Source organism: Lissotriton vulgaris, chromosome 9, assembly GCF_964263255.1.
Source record: "Lissotriton vulgaris chromosome 9, aLisVul1.2, whole genome shotgun sequence".
Lineage (NCBI taxonomy): Eukaryota > Metazoa > Chordata > Amphibia > Caudata > Salamandridae > Lissotriton > Lissotriton vulgaris.
The window spans coordinates 350,714,552-350,740,231 of NC_141697.1; positions in this window are offsets into that span (position 1 = coordinate 350,714,552).

Here is a 25,680-nt window from a genome sequence, read left to right on the forward strand (position 1 = left end):
ATTTCTATTTGCCATCTCAACCTTGCTAACAACAGTTTACGACTAATGAAAATGCTGATTTTACTTAAGAGAGTGTTGAAACAGTTCATTATCCTGGAGTCACTGTGGTATCAAAGGTAGACTCTGGGGCCATGATGTGAAACTGAGTCAGACTACCTAATGGGATGGTCGGTACACATAACAATAGTCAAACTTCTAAAATTCTTTATTCAATAAGGGCTATACCTCTCCTTATACCTGCAACATAGTTCCGGCATAACATGGCTATGAGATCAAGCTTCAAATGGAAGCATAGACATCCAAATCAAGCTCAGGTTTTATTTAAACCCCTGCTTGAAAGAGGAGACTGGACTTTGCCTGATTTGGTGCACTATTTCTGTTACACTTTAGGTGAGAGGATGTCTATGTTAATGACCTGGACTCATCAATTTCACCACTATGAGGTTTTTTTGGGGGGGCTTACTCTGGACCTAAGTCCTCTTTGCCTACTGGAACCATTGTAACACAAGAAGGTAAAGTTTAAGACCATAGATATTTTTATTTCATGTTATTTCATATTAATTTCATTTATTTGATAATTTCATAATATATTTAATATTATATTTCATATCTGTAAGCAATGGTTAAAAACCTCCAAATTCCAGTGCACACTCAATAGATTATTCTTTTTTTAATTTTTACTTCAGAAAAGAGGATCAGAAATATGTAAAGACACCCTATTGTTTTTACACCAATTGAAAATGTGATATTATCTATTGCCAGCCATTATCTTAATCCGAACCCTTGCAGTCTAATTATTGGTGGAACTGTTGTTGGATGACATGGCTATATTAACCACTTCCCAGATAAGAGGAGGTTTGCTAAAATACGGCGTTCCTTTAAACAATGGTTGCTTCTTATATAAGGTATTATTTTGATGGTCTACTAATGGCAATATTACATTATTCATGAGTTCATCACTGTGCATAGTTTTATGATGATAAAAGGACTATATCTTCTTAAAATATTATTGAAACCCATACTGAAGTAAAAAGAAAAAAGAAAATGACAAGTATGTGTTCATTACTTTGTGCTCACTCCATTTAATTACAATTTCAAACAGATTGTTCTTTTGTCTCCCTGATTCACTAGAGGTATTCTTTTGCAGCCCTGGATTTTAGATATATAGGTTCCATAAAATACCAACTGATGTAGCCTCTCAGGGACTCACTGGGCCTTGTCTGTGTGCTTCCTAATTGTCCCTCCATACTGATGAACATAGTAATGATAGAGTCTGAGCACACTCTGTGGACTTCTGTGAAGATTTCGAACAGTTGAAAATATGACGATACACTCTTTAAGCAAGAGGGCTAAGTATTTCAGAATTCATTGCTCACTGTTTAAGAGTGTCAAGACAATTGTGTAGGTTTACTAGTAATTTACCTTGGTGAATACTGCAAAGTAGTAAAGTTAGACTTTTGGTTAACTTTGTAAATTGGACTCTCAGATTGAAAAAGCAAAATCACAGAAACGTTTAGACTGGTGCTACTTCATGTTCTAGATGGTAAGATTTGGAAAGCTGAACCAAACACCCTGAACCACATGCTATGGGATGAACTACAGTACTGTAACACATCACCGGCAAGAGTCTACTTACAAGAGTCTCTCGACCTCACATGACTGACAGAATTTTGGGATATACACTTACCAGCGCCCAGATTTTCAAGCATCTGGTTACAACTATTGCCCTCCAAACCTATTTCGCAACAGGCTACCCGGCCTTTATCAAGCTGCAGTTTTTAAAATATCAGCTGGGGCTAATCCCAGTTAAAGATAATTCGCCACCCTGGTTGCACGCAAATCTTCCCACCACCTGCTGCCTTTGCAGGACTGGAAAAGAAGACATGCAGCATTTTTTCTGCTCCTGCAAAACTGTATGCAAAGAAAGGGGCTATCTACTAACAAGGCCTTCAATCGAAGTGAAATCCTTAAAAGAAGGCAGGCAATCCTACCTTGCTTTGATCCCGGGGACCCCCAACTGAAATGACGCTTTGTTAAATTTCTGCTAAAGGTCGAGCAAAGTCTGCACCACAACGCTGTTCTCCCAGACCAACAGACCAAGACTGCAATATAAAGGACACGTATCATTCAAGAACAGTACAATTCTCCATCTGATAACACTGTGGCAGTCCCTGGCCACTACAAACCTTATCTTCTCTTTAACAAACTGATAAATGTAAATATGCACCTATGTAAAGACTCACATTTTAAACCGTTATCTATTTTACATGTACCTTCGACCTACATACTAAAAACAACAGGCTATAGCACGGCTGTCCCAAGTCACTACTACATTGGATGTTATTCTCGTCTTTTTATAATCCCATACTTATTAAACATGAATGTAAAGACTCCATTTTAACCTTGTTAATTTTTATACACAACATGGAATTATGTACCCATACCTAGATGCCTTTCATTGCAATGGTTTTAAGTAGCTTAGCACTTTTTTTTTAATAAACTTGAAGCTTGAAACTTGATTTGCAACTTGCAAGAAATTCCCCTTCTAAGTCCCTTCCTAATGATGACTTGGTACAGGTTTTAAAAGCCCATTTGACGAGTCAGAAAAACTTTTCTGACTTGTAAAATCGAATTTACACATTAGAAAATGGATTTTGCTGTTGTAATCATAGTAATTTTCTCAAAGTTTTTTCTTACATCTGTACCTAAATACTTTAGCAAATTTGAAAGTGTTATGTTGCCAGCTTAAGACTGATCTTCCATAGGTTTCTACATGGAATACCTAACATATATTATTAACACTTTTATGATGAGTTTACAAGGAGTCAATATCAAAATGAGATATTTCAAATGTACAGATTTTCACACACATTCGGCCACTCTAGGGGGCATACATTTTTGTAGGAATCCTTAAGCAAACAAGACTTCTATTTTCTGCTGCCGCTGTTTAGTGAGACAAAAATAGATCAACATTTCCTTATTTCAATACCTAAATTCTGAAACAGGACTACATGATTTACCACATCTGTGCTTTTAAATTATGGAAACTGTTTTTTCAGATAGTTACTAATTTGACATTTTTAAATACCTACATCAGTGCAATCTGTTCTCGTACTTGACTGTTCACATTGAACATTTTTCCCTTATATTTGGTGCGGGTTAGTATAATCTACGATAACTAACCACTCCAAACAAAGGGGCTCATTACGATGGCAAAATGATCGCCACCGCCGGGCTGGCGGTGGCGATCGTTCCGCCGTCGTAATGAGATTTACCCACTGCCAAATTAGGATGGCGGTGGATATCGCGGCAGACGCAAAGTCCGTCTGCTGCTTTACCGCCGGTGGGAATCATAACGATTGCCTAGCGGGAGGAGCACGGCCACTAATATGGTGACAGTGCCTAGCGGGCACCATACGAAATATTAGGATGTGGGAAATAAGAGGCCTATCCATGGTGGCTGGTGGCGATTGGGTCTAGGGTCTCGTTGCAGGCCCCCCTTCTGTTTGGGGGAGGTGAGGTGCACTTGAGGGGTACCTATGGTACACCCCCTACGTTTCGCTGCACCAAGTGACAGGCACCATGTGGCACCTGACATGTGGTGCAATTAAAATGCTAGCCATGCGATTTTAACATTGGGACGGACCCGCCGCAATGTTAAATTGAAGAATGTGACCACCATGGTGGCGTTCGCATCCTAGTTTGTGGTGGGGTACCGCTGCATGTCTGGCGGGCCGGTCAAAATACCGCAGGGATGGCGGGCAGACTCAGGTCCGCCCGCCGTCCTAATGATCCCCAATGTCTTTGTTCCCTGGCAAACTCCCAAAATAGAAATCTATGCGGACCAAATGCGCTCATATTGCAGAACAACTTGTCAATAAAAATTGCAATTGAAAACAAGCTATTGACAAATACAACCTTATACAGTGACTGATAACACCGTCCAAGGGTGAGTTTATAATATTTGCTTCATTCTCCAGTTCATCTCTGTCACATTTTTAGTTAGCTTCACATATTAAAAATCGACCCCTTTCTAAATTATGCTGTAGTTAAAGTCAAGGGGGCTATAAATTTTGAAAATATTACTAAACCAAAATGCACATGGACAGCAGCTCTAAAACGTCAATAGTTGCTGAAGCGTCAAACGAGGAGAGGTTTGAAAGACCGGAGAGCAGCTCATTTCGTAGCCATTTTATAACATCATTGTTTCATCAGTTGGTTAGTATGAATGTGGGCAACATTATAAACGAAATATTAATTAAAAATGTTGAGGTTTGACCGTAAAATACGTTTGTAATGGGTGAAGGGCATATATTACAGCTACCGATGCCATACCTGCTCAACCCAGTGGCGTCACTAGGGGGGTTCGGGGGGTGCGGACCGCACCGGGTGACACCCTCACATGGGGGTGACACCATCTGGTTGCGCCCCCCGCCCCCCCAGCAGGCCTCTGTACATGGCACCCCCTGCACCGCACCCGAAGGCCTCGGAGAGACTCGATCCGCTTTAAAAACAAAGCGAACCGAGATATTTTCTCACCTATTCGAATTAAAATGTTCTCATTAGATAAAGTTTGAAAAGTGTAGTAATGAGGGGCCCCCGCCATTTATATGGAAAAAGACACAGTGCTAAAGAGGGAGGGGGGCGGGGAGGGGGGGGGGCGGTATTAACCGCTTGGAAATTAGCTTTTACTTTAGCTGTTACATATCGTAACATTCTCACGTCTACAAACTCGCTGGTGCCTTGTACACAGATTTCTTTTTGCATCTTGAAAAGCTTTAAAAGAGAAACCACATGAAAGCGGCAGAGAGTGGGTTTAATGTGCGAGAGAGAGGGAGCTAGAGGGGGTAAGAAGACAGAGAGAGAGAGAGTTAGAGTGAGAAAGACAGAGAGAGAGGGAGCTAGAGTGAGAAAGACAGAGAGAGAGGGAGCTACAGTGAGAAAGACAGAGAGAGAGGGAGCTAGAGGGAGTAAGACAGCGAGAGGGAGACAGAGGTAGCTAGAGGAAGTAAGACAGAGAGAGAGAGAGAGGGAGCTAGACAGAGAGAGGGAGCTAGAGGGAGTATGATAGAGAGAGAGGGAGCTAGAGGGAGCAAGATAGAGAGAGAGGGAGCAAGACAGAGAGAGAGGGAGCTAGAGGGAATAAGAGAGATGGAGGTAGAGGGAGCAAGACAGAGAGAGAGAGGGCGCTAGAGGGAGTAAGACAGAGAGAGAGGGAGCTAGAGGGAGTAAGACAGAGAGAGAGGGAGTAAGACAGAGAGAGAGAGAGGGAGCTAGACAGAGACAGAGGGAGCTAGAGGGAGTAAGACAAAGAGAGAGGGAGCTCGAGGGAGCTAGACAGAGAGAGGGAGCTAGAGGGAGTAAGACAGAGAGAGAGGGAGCTAGACAGAGAGAGGGAGCTAGAGGGAGTAAGACAGAGAGAGAGGGAGTCAGAGGGGGCTAGAGGGAGCAAGACAGAGAGAGGGAGCTAGACAGAGAGAGGGAGCTAGAGGGAGTAAGAGAGAGAGAGAGAGGGAGCGAAAGGGAGTAAGACCGAGAGAGAGGTAGCTAGAGGGAGTAGGAGAGAGAGAGGGAGCTAGAGGGTGGAAGACAGAGCGAGGAGCTAGAGGGAGTACGACAGAGAGAGAGAGGGAGCTAGAGGGAGTAAGACAGAGAGAGAGAGAGCTAGAGGGAGTAAGACCGAGAGAGAGGGAGACAGAGGGAGCTAGAGGGAGCAAGAGAGAGGGAGCTAGAGGGAGCTAGACAGAGAGAGGGAGCTAGAGGGAGTGAGACAGAGAGAGAGGGAGCTAGAGAGAATAAGACAGCGAGAGAGGGAGCTAGACAGAGAGAGGGAGCTAGAGGGAGTAAGATAGAGAGAGAGGGACCTACAGGGAGCTAGAGCTAGCAAGACAGAGAGAGAGGGAGCTAGAGGGAGTAAGAGAGAGAGAGGGAGCTAGAGGGAGCAAGACAGAGAGAGGGAGCTAGAGGGACCAAACCGGAGAGAGAGGGAGCTAGAGGGAGTAAGACAGAGAGAGAGGGAGCTAGGCGGAGCAAGACAGATAGAGAGGGAGCTAGAGGGAGCAAGACAGAGAGGGAGCTAGAGGGAGTAAGAGAGAGTGAGCTAGAGGGAATAAGACAGAGAGAGAGGGAGCTATAGGGAGCAAGACAGAGAGAGGGGGGCTAGAGGGAGTAAGAGAGAGAGAGAGGGAGCTAGAGGGAGTAAGAAAGAGGGGGCTAGAGGGAGTAAGACAGAGAGAGAGGAAGCTAGAGGGAGTAAGGCAGAGAGAGGGAGCTAGAGGGAGCAAGACAGAGAGAGAGGGAGCTAGAGGGAGTAAGAGAGAGAGAGGGAGCTACAGGGAGTAAGAGAGAGAGCGGGAGCTAGAGGGAGTAAGAGAGAGAGTGGGAGCTAGAGAGAGTAAGACAGAGAGAGGGAGCTAGAGGGAGTAAGACAGAGAGGGAGGGAGCAAGAGGGAGTAAGACAGAGAGAGGGAGCTAGAAGGAGTAAGAGAGGGAGAGAGGGAGCTAGAGGGAGCAAGACAGAGAGAGGGAGCTAGAGGGAGTAAGACAGAGAGAGAGGGAGCTAGAGGGCGTAAGGCAGAGAGGGAGGGAGCTAGAGGGAGTAAGACAGAGAGAGAGGGAGCTAGAGGGAGTAAGACAGAGAGAGGGAGCTATACAGAAAGAGGGAGCTAGAGGGAGTAAGACAGTACCTAGCACCGTACATTTCCGACAGAGGTAGTCCATGCGGTAAGTCGTGAGGGGGTGACACCATGAGTTACCCGCACCGGGTGACACCAACCCCAGTGACGCCACTGGCTCAACCATAGGTGCAGCACACCCGAAAAGCTCTAATTTTTAACGTCGTAACGTGCTGTCAGCGTCTCGTAAACTGTGGAGCAAAGACAAGCGCGCGCCCTTTACAGTTGCGTGGCAGTTAAAACTAATCTCTCGCCCCAGTGTGGTGTAACGGATGGTGACGTATTCCTGCTAGCGCGCGTGCTAAAGGATTAGAAAGATTGTGTCCAGATGCGCATGCTGACGCAGAACTTCCCATAGCGTGAAAAAACATCACTCGATGTCTGATCAAAACATGTCACCGGATAAAAGAATTTAGCCTCTGCTGTAATGCTGCAGCCATTTAGCCAGCCTCCTATAATGCGTCCTGCAGTTGCAAATGCTTTCTCACAGAAAGTTAGGAATTCAGAAGGGATCTTGAAAACCAGCTTCCCATTAACACCCTAAATGAATTCAGCGAACAAAGGTATCAATATGAAAATTGTTAATTTTTCCAGGAGTCGTCTCATTCTTGTACATGGTAGACCAAACAGAGCTTGTGCGAACCTTGGTGATAGCGTGCCTGTATTATTGCAATAGTTCTAGCAAACGCTAGTGGCCTCCTTGGTCCACACCAGCCACTTCTAGCCCGGAACATAATCCTGAAAGAGATGGGACCCAGACAGGGTGCCCCTTCTCTAACCGGAGAGGCTGAAGAACGTTCAGAAAAGATGAGGTTGAACCATCTGGAACGACATCCTTCAGAATTAACTGGCTCTCTGGGAAGAATATGGCCTACATTGTTTGTCTGTCTCCTGAAACTACCCTAAAATGTAAATGTCTATGGGAGCAGTGATTTAAATAGGATGAAAAAGGTATGGGGAGGTGTTTCAAAAAGGGGCGTGACCAAGAATAGGTAACTAGGAATCCTTTCAATGAGACCTGGGCTATGTTATTAAGGACTTAAAACATCTAAACGAAGCTCTTGTGCTCCACACAGCGTGTCATCTGACCACTATTTCGGTATTGTTCTGTGAGTTTCCTGTTACTGTAACTATATCATTTATTCAACAGCTAACATATATCTAAAACAAAGCAGCCCTATAAGATGTGCCAGTGCTTGTTAGCAGGAACAGGTAACTGAACAACAAGAAAGATTTTGTTGTGAATAATTTTAATTAAAAAAGTGAAAATTCTGAAAATATGAGACTGCCAAACATTACCAAGGGGGTCAATATGATGTCGGGCGGATCGACATGCTTCCCCGCCTGCCAGCCATTTACTCTCACCATATTACAATGGCGGGAGGTACAGCAGCGGACGGAAAGACCGTCACCGCTTTTCCCCAGGCAGGCAATCATTACGATTACCTGCCGTGCGGTCCTGGGCCATAATATAGTGGTGGTGCATATTATGATGTCTGCTGATTTTGGCTTTGGGCTCCCGTTGCGGGCCCCTGGGGTGTTGGGGGGTGGGGGTGCACTTGGGGGGTACCCCCCTTCATTGGCATGCACAAGGTGGCAGGCACCACGCGGTGCCTGTCACATTGTGCATGTCAATGCACAACACGCAACTTTTACATCGCAGCAGATGCTGCTTACAGCACCGCCCGCCACAATGTAAAAGATGTAGGATGTGACCGCCAGGGTTGTGGTCGCATCCTAATTGGCCCTGTGGGACCGCTGCACCTCTGGCGGTCTGTCCCGTTTTCCGTTACAATGGAGGGTGGGGCCCTAAGTTCTGTGAAAGGGATAGTCATCTTCAGAGTGTCTCAGTCACTCCCGTTCTCCCCTTCATGCCACTTTCTTCTGAAGCCTCTCATTCTGTTGGACACTTTGGCCCTTCTTCTACCTTCATCTTTCTGAAATCCTCCATCTGCATTTCTCACACTTCATCTCTTTTGTCTTCAGCACAATCTTTTCACTTTCTCCTTCTGCACTTCTTTTATCTCCTTCACTTAACCATTTCCAAACCAACAACGCAACCTATCCACCTACATGTAAGACATGCTTTTTTGTTTCCTTTGAATCTGGCATATTTTGATAGTTGTGTACCTCCTCCTGAGTTCATAAATATTTACCACTGTTACAGTTGGCAAATATCTGAACATCGCTCTGTGTTTCCTACAGAGAGGCCACGGATTGACAGTGCATGCAGCCTGCACACCTTAATGATCCACTGACAGGCACTGTAAGGAACTTGCTCGGCCTTCAGACTTGACGTAGGAGCTTTAAATTGTCTGCCATTTTAAACGCCCACCCACAACCTGAAATCACTAACAAGTGGAGGAAATCTCATCTCAAAGTCTTATTATGCAGTAGTCATATGTTGCATAAAAAAGCTACAGACGCACATCTCGAAAAAGCAAATACACCTATGGAATGCAAGATTAAATAAAAAATGTTTAAAGTAAACAAGGTTTATGTGGAATACCTTAAGGGTTACATAGTTATATTTGAGAAATTGAAAAGTATTTTGCCAGCAAAGGTAAGGAGATGAATTTAGAGGCCCATAGGTACCTGTTTCAAAGTCTTTTTTTATATATATATATTTTTTCACTGAAAAAATCATAGGTTTTAGGGGTGTTACAGTTAGCTGGACATTTCACTCGTGCAAAACCATTGAAATTCTTTCGATATACTTAGTTGTACTCACTAAATCTCGCGCCCGCAATCCACTGCTGATGATGTCACATATTGCATCATTCATGACATGGTCAGTGACATCACTGACTATGTCATGTCAGTGAATTTCTAAGGTTTTCTAAATGCTAATTCCTAACTATATCAGGCCTGAAACCTATTTTTCATTATTCAGTGAATTTCAAAGGTTTTTTAAATGCTAATTCCTAATCATAATAGGCCTGAAACCTATGGTTTTTTCAGTGAATTTCGAAGGTTTTGTAAATGACAATTTTTAAGTGTATTAATTGTTATATTTATTTTTTTGATACTGATTTACCACATTTTTTAAACTATTTATTTTGAGATATTTAATTTTTTTAATTGCATTATACATTACATTACAAAATATACTTTATCAGAATGAATTACTTTAGTTTAAATACTTTGAAAATAGGCAATAGACTTTTAAGTACAGTAGTTGCAGTTGTTGCAATGGGCAACACAATTTCAAACACAATGCAACATTGACCTCAATGTGAATTTCTAGTTAAATGCAATTAGTTACTTTATGCAGGGAGGTGGGGGCCATTTCATAGTCGTTCGCCATCATTTGCTTTCTAGCTGCAGTGTTCACTTTTGGGTTCAACGCCCCGTCTTTAGGGGCCGCTCTGCGAGGCGGCATCTCTCTCCTGCTCTTGAGCTTCCCCCGTGGCTTAAGGATGCTCCACGTACACCGCAACCCCAGCGGCTGACACGCTTGGCTTCGCAGAACTCGGAGGCGGAGTTCCTTTGAGCGGTGCCAAATCCTGCAAAGTCCATGCAGGAGAATCCGCTGGGGCTCCGTGGACCAGGTAGAGGTAGGTACGATCCTTAGAGGACACAAAGGGACGAGGTTAGCAGGATGCTAGCTCCAAACCGAACATTCAGCAAACGGAGCAGTCGAGGAGCAACATCCACGCAGCTCATGTAGCCCCCATCTTGACAATTTTTAAATGTAATAATTGCTATATTTATTTTTTTGATACTGATTTACTACATTTTTTTAACTATTTATTTTTAGATATTTAATTTTTTTAATTACATTATAATTACATTATACATTACATTACAAAATATACTTTATCAGGATGAATTACTTTAGTTTAATTACTTTGTAAATAGGCAATAGACTTTTAAGTACAGTAGTTACAGTTGTTGCAATAGGCAACACAATTTCAAACACAATGCAACATTGACCTCAATGCGAATTTCTAGTTAAATGCAATTAGTTACTTAATGGATTACTTTTCCAACCATAGGACTAGATCGTAGATTCCGTCCTTGGACATCTCCTGTAAACAGTTGAGTAAAAGCGTTTTGGTTACAGTAGTGATTTTTTAAGAATATTATTGTATTTTAAAAGTTTCACATAGAATCACCAATGTTATCCTTTGGCAGGAAATTCACTTAGCAGGTGAGTAGTGCTATCGTTACTTTTTCTTACTCCGTGGTGGATCTTGGATCCAGCACTGGGGCATCTCCTATAAACAGTTGAAAGAATTCATTTAAGTCATACAGACAATTTTTTAGGAAAATGTTTAGTTTGTAAAAATAGACACAGAAATTTTTCTGGTGAAAACTAGACAATGGATTCCTATGGAAGGAAATACAAGTTACTGGTAAGAATGCTTAGAATTACTTTTCAGGATCAGTGCTTGGCTAAAAGATGCAGCACTGGGTTCTCTCCTGGTAACAGGTGAGTAAATCGGAATTCGTTGTTCAGCTGATTTTAGGGGAATATTTTATAGTTCCAAAACTCTACCCTAAGAAGAATTTCCAAGTGAAACCAGTCAATGTTAGCCTATTAAAGGAACTTCAAGTTACTGGTAAGTATGATTAGAATAACTTTTCATGAATAGTACTGGGCTCAAAGATGCAGCACTGAGGTCTCTCCTGATAACAGGTGAGTAAATCGGAATTCGTAGTTCTACTGATTTTACAGAACTATTTCAAAGTTCCAAAACTCCACACTTAGACGAACTTCCAATTGAAACTAGTCAATGTTACCCTATAGAAGGATATTCACTTAGCAGGTAAGCAGTGTTATCGTTACCTTTTCTTACTCAGTGGTGGATCCTGGATCCAGCACTGGTTCATCAACTGTAAACAGTTGAAAGAATGTGTTTAAGTCATACAGGCGATTTTTAAATAATATTTTTAGTTTGTGAAAATAGACACTTAGAAACTTTTCTGGTGAAAACCAGACAATGGATTCCTATGGAAGAAAATACAAGTTACTGGTAAGTATGGTTACAATTACTTTTCAGGGTCAGTGCTGGGCTAAAACATGCAGCACTGGCTTCTCTCCTGATAACAGGTGAGTAAATTGGAATTCATTGTTTGGATGATTTTAGGTGAATATTTTAAAGTTCCAAAACTTTACACTTAGAAGAATTCCCAAGTGAAACCAGTCAATGTTAGTCTATGGAAGGAAATTCAAGCTACTGGTAAGTATGGTTATTATTAATTATCATGATTAGTACTAGGCTCAAAGATGCAGCACTGAGGTCTCTCCTGATGACAGGTGAGTAAATCGGAATTCATAGTACATCCAGTAAGCGCCAGTGAGCTGCGTAGCAGAGAGATGTAAAAAGGGGCATGGCCTGCACCACCTCTCTGCAACTCAGCGCAGTGGCGCTTCCTGGAAGCACCTTGTGGGCTACTTTGCTCCCATGGTCCCTCAGGTTTGATGTAGAATTTTTTCCCCAACTTGCACACATCACGTCAGGCTCCGTTTTAAGTTGGGGAATGAATTCCTCTTCAATACTGAGATCCCCTGGGCCAACTAGTCCACCAGGTACCTCCAGTATGCGCCAGGAGGCTGAGTTGCAGAAAAGTATTCAGAGGACATGCGCCTTTTTACAACACTCTGCAACACAGCACAGTGGCGCCTACTGGAGGTATCTGGTGGGCTAGTTGGCCCCCAGGGACCTTCAGTATTCAAGGGGAGTTAATCCCCCAACTTAAAACGTGCCACAGGGCGTGTTTGCACACATATCACCTCAGGCCCCGCCCCCTACCTTCACCACTGTGCAAACATGCCCATGGCTCATTTTAAGTTGGGGGATTAAGTCCCTTTGAATCCTGAGGGTCCCTGAGGTCCAACTAGCCCACCAGGTACCTCCAGTAAGCGCCACAAGGCTGCATTGCAGAGAGATGTAAAAAGGGGCCCCCTTGGGAGTCAAGTTCCACATACACATAATATGCATTTGTAAATCACTATTGCCATACTAAAAGTATTGGTTACATCCTATCCCCAGCTCCCTAAATTTGCTGACCTGTAATAAATCCATGCAATGTAATTTAATGGTGGAATCCACCCAGCTGTCAGCCCACTTACTGACATTTACAAATATGATGCTCACAGCACTCCAAATGGCTAAGAAGCTCACAGGTTCAGGAGTCCCACTTACCACTAGTGCAGCCCGTCTTTCAATGACATGGAGAAATGTAATGAGAGAAGCATACTGTATAGCAACTCAGCAATCTAGCTTTCCCTTTAAATCCGGGCCAAGAGTTTAAGGAGGGCAGTCATCACAGCTAATAAAGCATGTCAACTTGTACCATAGGGAGCTTTATAACATGAAACACCTTAATAATCTGATCTGTGCAAAGTTTTAGCCGGCTGTCATGACAGCAGTGAGCATTGAGCATCTCAATATGAAGCTTTATAACATATCTAACCCCATAGGGTATTAGTTGATCACCTTCTGTGAGCATTCCCTGTGCTTAATTTAGCCAACCCTTGTTGATTGACAGACAAAACTTATCTGGGAATTACCGGAATACCCAATGTTCTAGAAGCAATTAACAATTTGCACCATTAGCCTGGCTATTTTTCCAATCTGGCCAGTAGTTCATACTTAGGCTTGAATAGCACTTTATAACATTGCGCAAGGCACATTAAGGTGTACATCAAGTCATTCTTTAATTTGAAGCAATTCAATGAAGACCCACAGGAAGGCTGCCTGCAAATTGGTCCACCACTCACCAGTCACATAGACCTTGATGCATCTAATAAAGCCATTCCAAACTAATGGAGAATCCATCTGATAACATCCTCATTCTTCAAGCACCTAGCTCCATAGTAGCACTGTAAAACCTACATCTCAAGTAAACCCCCCGTGGGTGGCTGTGGTAAAAGCCTTCTCTCCTGCCTAAATTGTTGATATTAAACTGTAGCTCATCTGCGGAGTCTCAACACAAATCACTGATAAGGCCAGTGTGTTCATATTTATTTTGCAGAAATGTTAGAGATTATTTTTAAAGTATTAATGTTCGTTTGCAGGTCAATTTATCGAGGGATGATGACACATTGCTACCTTTTCAGGTGGAGGCTGTGTTTACTTGTATTTCAGAGAGATGGCTGCCAAGTCATTCTAATGATTTTGATTAATTGCATGATAAATCTAATCTAATATCTCTCTCTCTCTCTCTCTCTCTCTCTCTCTCTCTCTCTGTCTCTCTGTCTCTCTCTGTCTGTCTGTCTCTCTCTCTCTCTCTCTCTATATATATATATATATATATATATATATATATATATATATATATATATATATATATATATATATATATATATATAAAAGTAATTTCGCCAATCGACTCGAGGCAGCCGCCCCAACCCAGTCCCAAATGACGAAGGAGCAGACCCGTGATTTCGTGCTTAGTCAAGGTGCTTTATTTCATCCAGCACGCCAGCCGCCATTACGCGTTTCGCTTTCCACAAAGCTTGATCACATGGCAAGTTGTTTAGAGCTGGTGCCGGTATTTAAAGTGCTAGTGCACGGGCAATTACACAGTACAACAAACAATATAGAAGAAATACTATCAAATCATGTTGTACATCGGACTTTTTTGGCAATTACACATTTGAACAATTTGTAAAATGTATAAATATTTAAATATTTTAAAATTCATTTTAAATTCATGTATAAATACAACCAAGTAGGATATTGTTAATCAAAATATCACTTGAGACATTTTCATGATATTCAGCACTTCAACTGTGTACTCAACATCTGTCCATCGAATAAAGCCCCAGTGGGCATATGCTTTCTATTTGTAAAGGTTAAATTCCTAATGGATGTGCATTACCCTAGAAAAATACCGGCATATAAGAGGTCAATAAAAATGTGCATATGAAATAATAAGAAAACAATGCTAGTGCTAGTGCAAAAATATATAGAGCCAATACTAGTTTCCCCAAGAACACTCTTGGTATAACCCTCTTAAAATAGCTCATTAAGTATAAACCATATAAAGTAGAGGTGCGAACCCCTTTATAGTCTGAGAAATTCTAAAAATGCTGTTTCCACTATGACATTTAGATACAGTACAAGCTATCATTGAAACATATTATACTTATGAACCCTAGATCAACCGTCCCATATGCTGATCACTATTGGTCTGTTGAACCCTTGTTAATGTCAACTACTGCAACATCTACAGCAAAAAATTGTTGTCTGACGTGGCAGTAGATTTACTCTTATCAATGTTGTCAGGCTAAAGGCATGTATGTAAGTCCTCTGTTGCATTCAACCCGTTAGGCTGCTTGCTATCTAATTCTAGAATGTACCGGGTTTCGAGAAGTCGAAGCCTCGCATCTCGATCCCCACCTCTTTTCATAGGCCATACAGAATCGATAACAAAATTTGATAGATACGACGGATTTGAACTATGCTCGGTTTCGAAATGCCTTGCCACTGGGTAGGCTTGGTCCTTGTTGTTAATTGCCCTAATGTGCTGGAGTACATGTTTGTGGGCCGGTAAACGGGTGCTCCCCACATACCTGAGCCCACAAGTGCACTCCAGCACATAGACCGCATAGTCCGTCTTACAGGTCAGGCGCTTGGTAATTTCACGAGGTTCTTGTGAAAAAGGGCTAATATACTTGGTCTTGTTAATCACATGCCTGCATGCCTTGCATTGGGTACACTTTTTAAACCCTCTGCCAAGAGCCTTCCATGTGTTGGATATTTGGGGTTCAAAGGTGTTCGTGACCAATGATTTGGTCATAGAAATGGATTTCCTGAATGTGAGTAGAGGTTTGTCTGACACCCTATGACCAATCGTTGGATCTCTTTGTATGAGATTCCAGTTACGATAGAATATTTTTCTGATGGCCCAGTGTGGTCTACTATATGACATAATCATGCATGGTTTAATCCCACCCCCCAAGGGGGTTGTATGGGCATCCTGTCCTTTAGGTGTTAGTGCTAATTCACGGGACATTAGCTGCGTCCTTCTCAAACCAGCCTCAATGATGTTGCTGAAATACCCCCTTGCTAGGAATCTGCTCTTACTGGCTTCCTGAGCAATCCTACACTCTCATCACTGCTACAAATCCGCCAGATGCGCAGCATCTCCCCATATGCTCTAAGCACATTTTCATCATGGCTAACAACATCTTATTGTGCACCCCGCAGTGTATGGGACGTTTATCCAGGAAATGTTCAATTGCCTTAAGTCCATCCCGATGTCCAATTGAGGTATATGGGGATGACACATCTAGGGTCATAAGTAATAAATCCGGACCCCACTGCAAATTCTCAATTTTCCGAATGAAGTCCGTAGTGTCTTGCACATAGGAACTCAGTGCTTTTACCCAGTCTTGCAGAAAGTAATCGATGTATTTGTAAACATTTTCTAGTGAACTGTCAATGGCCGAGATTATAGGGCGACCTGGTGGATTTTCACAGTTTTTGTGGATCTTCGGGATCGAATAAAAGGAGGGTACTACCGGATGCTCTTTTTTTAGGAACCGAAATTCATCCTCAGTAATGACCCCCCCACTCCTCCAAGCCTGGAGTTTGGCATTTTGATCCCCCAAGCTGTTTTCAAAGTGGGCAAGTTACTTTTTCTGTAACACGAAGTATCTCCAAGTTGTGCTTCCGCCTCCGCCAGATAAAAGTTATGGGGCCAAAGCACCACATTACCGCCCTTGTCTGCTTGTCGCACCAAGATATTATTGTCCGAGTCCAACTTTTTCATCAATTGTACATAGCCCCAGTTTTGCTTGCTCATTCTTTGGCACTTGCTATTGGTGGCTGCGTATAACTTTTTCAGATCTTTAACCACTAAATCATGATAGACATCTATATTATCATGTAGCATTATGGGCTGAAAAGTGGACTTAGGTTTAAAAGGAGTTTGACATGCATTTGCACTTCCCCAACCTGCATTTGCTTCAGGTCCTTGACTTCCATCAGTTTCTTTTTGGAGGGACCAGATTTCATCCAGAGTGCCCTGGTCCCCCACCGTCAATAGGGAAGGGCTCCTAGCCTCAACAGTTCGTTTTCTTTTTGACTGAAGACTGTGAAATTTGCTGAGTTTTAATCTTCGCAAACACCTGAATGTGTCCATACGTGCATCAGCATAATTGAAATCGCATGGCGAACAGAAAGACAAGCCCAATGCTAGCTCTGCTTCCTCCTGTTGCGTTAATGCTACTTTGGTTAAATTAATCACTGAGTTGGTGTTGTCACTTGCGGTGTATTCTGATTTTGACATTGGTTCCATCTCACTCTTGGGGGTCCCTTGGCTTTGCCTCTTACGCCTGCTGCTCCTTTTGCGGCGTTGGCCCCGCTTGTAGTTGCGCCTTGTGTTTGTTTGGCAGGCAATGTTCGGGAACGCAACGTGTCCCTCCGATCTAGGCAGAGGCAGTCTACCTCTTCTGCCATGGAGAGTTTGGTAAACCCCAAAGATGGGTCATTGCTTCTTTCGCCTTCTGGCTCACTTTCGGCATTGGAGCTGAGGTCGGAACCCGATACCGATATTTCTCGTGCACCAACGATGTTTTTGTTCTGCGAGTTTTTGGCCCGTGCCTTAACTCCATCATAGCGCCGGCAAAAGTGAAAATGTGGCCGTTGAGGTAATCCAAGCGATCTCTTTCATTCTTGAAAGTGTTTCTTTTCTTGATCACTTCCTCCTCTTTTCTCAAGCTTACCAACATATCTTCACGCAACTTTTTTATTTGCTCATTCATTCCCAACGCAGTGATTTCCTCCTCCAATTTATCTATTTCTGCCTGCAATTTTATATGGTCACTAGCTGCATACTTTACTAGGATCTTCATTTATTTTGCTGACGTATATATATATATATATATATATATACTTTACACAGCAGGCGCTTCTTCAGCCTGCAAAAAACAAAAGGCACACACGGAGTTGATTTAAAGCTTCAAGATGCTTTATTCGGTGCTCATCCTTCTCCCCCCTATTGACAGACGTGTTTCGCCTCGTGGCTTTTTCAATGTCGACTACAATTGTGTAACACAACTAATTTAAACCCTCCATATGTCGTCAGAGCCATGAAAACAGAAGATGGACATTCCACCAACCCCAATGATGTAAATTGTAAGGCGGCCATCTTATGGTGAGTAAATATAATGCAAACAACATATTAAATTCATTTTTAAAGTGCAAGTGCAAAACCAAAACATAAATTTAAACCAAAATTAAGGAACAGAAAATAATTTCATAAACAGGCATATTTTTGTGTGCAAAAAAATCATTGTTTTCAATATATGCCACCTGTTATAATCTTAATCACTACAGGGACAGAAAGAAACCTGGAAAATATCTACACACAATTCGTAGATAAAGACCAATTTCCCTGTCACAGAACCTGCTGTGGTTACAGAATTGAGCCCTGGATGGGCTTTTATTTCATCTATGTGTAGAAGAAACTAGCTGCTATTAGAGGTCTCTTTTTCATTTATTTCATTTTAAGCAGTAGTTTTTATCGTAAAGGAATTCAGGGAGTAATATATATATATATATTTATACAATGAAGCTGGTGTCTTTCCTCTTGGTATAGCCATACCACTTTTTACTCAAGGTGAGTCCAAAGTTCCTCGTCATTGTTGAGTCCGGACTCATACTTTGCAGCTCTATGATGTAACGGGACTCTTTGGCTCTAAGTTTTTACAACCTGTCTCCACCGCTTTCATGCTTATCTACCCCGTCGATACAGTAATACTGTAACAGATCTCTGTTACTTTGATGATATAATTCAAAATGTCTTGCGACGGGGTAGGTTGGGTCTTTGTTTGAAATGGCCCGCATGTGTTCTAATATTCGTTTTTTGGTGGGGTTCTTTGTGCTGCCAATACATCTTTTTTTTTTTTTTTTTACATGGACAGATGAGACGATCTATGGTGTATTCTGAATTGCAGTTGTAAAACTGTTTGATTGTTCTTATTGGCCTAGGGTGCCCTGGCCTACCTTCAAAAGTGGTAACTTTTTTACTAAATTTACAGGCTTTACATTTCTGGCATGGAAAGAAGCCATTTATCCCAAGTTTATTCTGTGTTGTGTTGGGTTTAGTAAAGTGGCTATGTATTAAATGGTCTCCGATTGAAGGACATCTTTTGTATGTGATGGGAGGGCGTTCTGGAATATGGTCTTTCAGTATGTTATTGGTTTGGAGGATATGCCAGTTCTTTTTGAAAATTTGAATTATTTGGGCATATTTATCGTTGTACATAGTAATCATTCGTACAATGCTTTCATCAGTTTTCGTTGTTTTGTTTTTATTTTTGGAGGACAGTAATGTTTTCCTCTCAATGTTCTGCAACTTTAATTCAGCAGTTTTTAAATATCCTTTCCTATACCCTCTGTCTTTGAAGCTTGCTAGTGCATCATCTTTGGCGATTGTATAGCTTCCCTCGGTGGTGCAGTTGCGCTTTTAGCACAACAGTTCCCCTTAGGGTATACTTTTGATCAAGCTAATTGGATGATGACTACCTACACGCAAGACTGCATTACCCGCAGTCGGTTTTCTGAAAAGACGGGTTAGTAAGGTACTGTTTTCAATATAGACTTGTAGATCCAGATAGTTGACCGTACTATTGCTGATGTTCCCTGTAAATATCAGGTTTAATTATTATTTAGAGATGCGATATATTCCTCTGCCGAGGGTTGATCGCCTCTCCATATAATAAAAAGATCGTCAATATATCGCGAGCAAAGTACGATTGTCAGGCCTTTCGTCGTACCTCCTCAGGATTGGATTGATGCTAAATAGGGGCCCACCTCTAGATCGTCCCAAGTCTGGCTTTGTGTAACGCAGACTATTAAGGAGATCAAGCGGGGGAAAAAAGAAGGTAGTCCGGAGGGGAACAGCTGGGCAACTGGAGATGGACACCTGAAAATATATAAAGCAGGGAATCAATGGAAACTTCACTTTCTGCCTCAACAACTTTCTGCTACAAAGCGTTATGGTTGACACCCACCTGAAGAGTTCTACAGGTGATAAGGAAGAATGAGTGACAGACCAAGCGTTTTCTTAATCCCCAGGCGTTCCTGCTTAAAGATATAAAGAAGACCATGAACATGCCCCTTCCTTCCCTCCCCTATAAGATATCAAAAGCATTAAATGAAAGCAGGACATTCATAACCTACCCAATGACAACGGGAAGGGAACCTGGATGCCAGTGGGGATAAACCTTGACTGTTACTAAGTAAAGAAATGATAATCTTTCCCCTCCGATTGTACAGTGTAAGATATTACCAGCCGGTACTCAGAACGTCCTAAAAGTATCTCAACCAGCACGGGAGTCAATTAGGGTGTCTTCCAGTAAGAAATGTCATGAACATAAATGTTGCCCAGCCCAAAAGCAAGAAATGAGGAGAGTGGCGTAACTCCCAGGCAGATACGTCTCTGCAGAGAAATCTCGGTGCCACTCCTCCCCTAAGTACGCAGACACTTAGCTTCAGTGTCCGACCCAACCTCCTAACTCAGCCGAGTTGGAGATAATATGCCAACAACCTTTTCCAAGTACAGTATCAAAAAAGAACCCCACTAGCTCCGTGGGAAAAACCTGTATCCGGATCTGGTAACCAGCGATGTGGGCGCTTCCAAAGCCCCTCCGTGTAATCCACACCAGGCGATGCGGTGCCGAGTATAAGAAACCCGGGGAATCAGCAAACCGGGACGGGCGCTTCCTAAGCCCCACCTATTAATCCAGCGTAAGAGAAATCCTTCCAGAGTGAGCTTCCTGCAACTCACCCGGACCAGCGAACTCCAAGAACAAGAAACACGAACTTCCTGTCAGACCGCCAGGAACGAATAATCGGCAATGTGTGTACTGTGAACGCTGGGATATCCTGGTTCCTGGTCCCGCATCGTCATTCGGACGCGCCGCGCTAGGAACCATGGGAAATGTAGTTTTTGGTTCGTTCTGAATCGATATGTATTGCAGGCAGTGATTTACCGGAGGTCGGGAATTCCTGACAGAACACCCCCCCTACAAGATTCACTGACTGCCTCCAGGTTTACCCGGATGAGACAGATGGAATCTCTTCACCAATCTAGGGGCGTGTACAGCACCCGCAGGTTCCCAAGAGTTCTCCTCAGGCCCATACCCTTTCCAGGCCACCAAGTATTGGAGCTGACCCCTCACCTTGCGAGAGTCCATGATACCCTTCACCTCGTACTCAACATCCTGCTGCACCCTCACCGGTTCAGGGGGCTTTGAACGAGGACCCTTCGCGGGTTTAAGCAGCGACACATGGAATACCGGGTGAATTTTGAAATTTCCGGGAAGGCACAATTTCACAGCCACAGGGTTGATGTGACGAAGCACCTGGTAAGGGCCAATAAACCTAGGGTTGAAAACACTATACTTGCGAAAGCGGATATTCCTAGTGGACAACCACACCCAATCTCCCTTGTTGTACAGAGGACAGGGCCTACGGTGTTTATCAGCCTGTGCTTTGTATTTCAATTTGGCCTTCTCGAGATTTCTCCTTGCTAGTAGTACGGTTTTCCGCAATTGAACCAGCCTTGTCTGCAACTGAGGGATTTGGACTTCGGAGGACGGGACACTCAACGGGGCGAACCGAGGGTGAAACCCATAAGTGCAGAAAAACGGGGTGTAGGAAGTAGAAGAGTGCGCAGCATCATTATATGAAACCTCAGCAGTCCACAACCAGTCAACCCATGCCTCAGTAGTAGTGTCAACAAAACATCTCAAGTATTGCTCGAGCGTTTGATTTAACCTTTCGGTCTGACCGTCTGTCTGGGGATGAAAGCTTGTGGATAAGGAGGATGTTATGCCTAACCTGTTACACCAGACTTTCCAAAACTTTGCGGTGAACTGGGCCCCCCTATCTGAAACGATTACCTTTGGTAATCCATGTAACCTGACCACATGAAGGAGCAATAGATGAGCAAGTTGGCTGGCAGTAGGGACCCCTTTACATGCAATGAAATGACCTAGCTTGGTCAAATAGTCTACTACTACCAAAATGGCTGTCATCCCTTGATCTTTAGGGAGACCCACCACAAAGTCCACAGAAAAGCTCTCCCAGGGACTCACAGGAGTGGGCATGCTCTGCAGAAGTCCTTGCGTTGGACGATGGTCACTCTTGGCCTGCGAACAAATGTCACACCGCTGCACCCATGCAAAGACATCAGGACGGATGGTAGGCCACCAATACGTGCGTAGCATTTTCTCCAAGGTTTTCTTCCCTCCTGTGTGACCTGCACATGGCACATTATGACACCAATGAAAAGCCTGTTGTCTTAATGCTAATGTGGGCAGGAGCAATTGTGAGCCCCTTCTTGGCAATCCCTGTCGGATTTTCCATTCAGGATGTAGGCGGATCCATGTCTTCCAGATAAAGGTTTGCATCCCCTTTTTTACTTTGTGAAGGAACTCCTCGGTGTGTAACACTCCTACTACCTTCCTGGGATCAATGATGCTTTTCTCTGGTAGGACTTCCATGGCTGGGTTGTTTTCTTGACGCGAGAGAGCATCGGCCTTCCGGTTGTCACAACCAGGACGAAAGGTTACCATGAAGTGGTATTCGGCGAAGAACAGCATCCAGCGTAACTGTCGAGGAGTAAGATGACGAGCAGCTCGCATAAACTGTAAATTTCTGCGGTCCGTAAACACCGTGATTTGCTGGGAGGCTCCCATCAGCCAATGCCTCCATTCAGCGAAGGCGTCTTTGATTGCAAGTAATTCTTTTTCTGCAATGGTGTAATTACGCTCTGCAGTGTTCAGTTTACGGGACATGAAAGCGATGGGATGGAGATGACCCGTACTCTCATTTCTCTGGGAGAGCACGGCCCCTATAGCTAGTTCGGAAGCGTCTGCTTCAACTACAAACGGGAGTTTTGGATCGGCATGGGTGAGCACAGGAGCCGTCGTGAAAGCACTTTTCAGTTGTTCGAAAGCTGTCTGTTCCGTCGAGCCCCACACAAAAGGAGTGTTCTTCCTAGTGAGCTTTGTAAGCGGGGTAACCATGTCGGAGAAATGAGCAATGAACCTCCTATAGAAGTTCGCAAAACCAAGGAGTCGTTGAATATCTTTGATGTTGTGAGGTCTTGGCCACTCCACGATTGCCCGTACTTTTCTTTCAGCCATGATTTGTCCTGAAGGAGTGAGCATAACTCCAAGGAATTCAACAGTGGTGAAATGGAACTCACACTTGGTTAGCTTACAATATAGATGGTTCTGTTGTAAGGCGTGAAGGACTTGACATACATGGTTTTGATGTTCCTTCTCCCCATTGGAGTAAATCAAGATGTCGTCAATATAGACGACTACGAAGATGTCCAAAAAGTCTCTCAACACCTCATTCAAAAAAAATTGAAAAGAGGCTGGGGCATTACACAGCCCAAAGGGCATCACCAGGTACTCAAAAAGCCCGTACCGGGTTTTAAAAGCGGTCTTCCACTCGTCGCCACTTCGTACTCTCACCAAATGATAGGTGCCTCTTAGATCCAATTTGGTGTATATAGTGGCGGATCACACTTGCTCCAATAACACCGGTATTAAGGGGAGCGGGTACTGGTTTTTGATCGTGATGGCATTTAAAGCCCTATAATCAATGCAGCAGCGAAGTTCCCCGTTTGCTTTCGGGATAAAAAAAAGCGGGGAAGCGGCTGGGGATCTGGAGGGTCGAATGAAACCCAATTTAAGAAGGTCATCCAAGTATTCCCTGAGGTGTGCAGTTTCAGGTTGTGACAAAGCGTAGATCCTACCACACGGAACCACAGCCCCCGGTGTCAAATCGATACGGCAGTCGTATTCACGATGTGGAGGGAGAACTTCCGCCTTTACTTTACTGAATACTTCTTCATACTTCTGATAGCAATGAGGCAACGTTACTTCTTTCTCAGCAGCCATGGATATGTGATGGATAGTGGCTAAAGACATGGAAGGTCGCGAATTCTCGCTAAGGCAGTGGTCTTGACAGTACGCGGAGTGAAATTGCAATGACTGATCCGTCCAACTGATGGTGGGCTCATGTTTTTTCAGCCATGGAAGTCCCAAAATAACCCCGTATGTAGGGGCATGAATAAGGTTGAATGAGATGGTTTCTGTATGGTAGTTCCCATACCACATCTCATATTCTGGCGTGTGTTGGTTGATTGGGCCAGATTCCAGTTCATGTCCGTCCACCGCAAATAGTGCCTCAGGAACAGATTTGGTAACAGGGATTACCCCCAAACGCCGGGCTTCCGTTAGATCCATAAAACAGCCAGTGGCACCAGAGTCTATCATTGCGCGAATGTTCTTGGGGGTGTTGTCTATCCACAACTCCAAAGTCAAGAAGAACAGGCGGTTTTCTACGAATTCTTCTCCTGTGACTGAAGGGATGGAATGAGCGCTCGAGTTTCTCCCTTCTGATAAACTCAAGCGTTGGAGTTTTCCGACCCTTTTTCCACTGTAGACCCTGCCACCTGTCATGAACGATAACGACCTCCCTTAGGTTTCACAGGGCATTCCCGTAAGAAGTGTCCTTTCTTCCCACAATAGAGGCAAAGCCCAAATTTACGGCGATGTTCTCGTTCACTCTGTGTTAGGGATGCCCGCACCACTCCGATCTCCATAGGTTCTGTTTTCCCTTCCGATCGATCCCCCGTGACGGGTTTCTCACCCAAAAGTAGAGGTCTGTCCTTTCTGCTTTGTTCCCCTTTTCGTTCCCGTAGACGATGATCCAGCCGTAAAGCTAAATCAATGAAGGCAGCACAAGTCGTAGGCTGGGGTTCGACTTGGGCGATGACATCTTTAAGGTTTTCTGTGAGTCCCTGGTAGAACAGGACCATTTGTTTTGCTTCAGGCCAATCGGTTTCCGCTATTAATCTCCGAAAGTGGTTCAAGTATGTGACCAAGTCCGAAGAACCCTGTTTCAGCACAAGTAATTCTTTATCTGCTGAAAAGGTTTCAGCTCTTCTATCAAAAGTCTTTTCGAACTCAGTCCTAAAAAGGTCCCAATCATAAAGAATGGCATCATTACTCTTCACTATGGGAACCGCCCACTGAGCTGCCTCCCCACCCAAGTACGAAATTAAAAAAGACACTCTGGCTTGGTTAGTGAGGAAACACTTAGGTTTACAGGTGAAGTGTAACAACACCTGGGTCATAAACACTTGTACCTTTTTTCTATCACCCAAAAACCGCTCTGGGGGGGCTAACGGAACAGGGGATGGCATTTCCACTACTGCTGAGGCAGGTTGAGGGGCAGCGGCCCCTGCATCAAAAGGGTTACGCTGCGAGGCGTCAAACCGAGCCTGCAATGCTGCTGTTTCTTGCCGAGAGGTGGCTAGTTCTGTTTGCACCAGGGCAAGTGCAGCCAGGACATCGTCTAAGGTGGCCATCCTAAATCAACCCAACCAGGAGGAGAAGAACTCGTGGGCCGATTATTCTGTCAGGCCTTTCGTCGTACCTCCTCAGGATTGGATTGATGCTAAATAGGGGCCCACCTCTAGATCGTCCCAAGTCTGGCTTTGTGTAACGCAGACTATTAAGGAGATCAAGCGGGGGAAAAAAGAAGGTAGTCCGGAGGGGAACAGCTGGGCAACTGGAGATGGACACCTGAAAATATATAAAGCAGGGAATCAATGGAAACTTCACTTTCTGCCTCAACAACTTTCTGCTACAAAGCGTTATGGTTGACACCCACCTGAAGAGTTCTACAGGTGATAAGGAAGAATGAGTGACAGACCAAGCGTTTTCTTAATCCCCAGGCGTTCCTGCTTAAAGATATAAAGAAGACCATGAACATGCCCCTTCCTTCCCTCCCCTATAGGATATCAAAAGCATTAAATGAAAGCAGGACATTCATAACCTACCCAATGACAACGGGAAGGGAACCTGGATGCCAGTGGGGATAAACCTTGACTGTTACTAAGTAAAGAAATGATAATCTTTCCCCTCCGATTGTACAGTGTAAGATATTACCAGCCGGTACTCAGAACGTCCTAAAAGTATCTCAACCAGCACGGGAGTCAATTAGGGTGTCTTCCA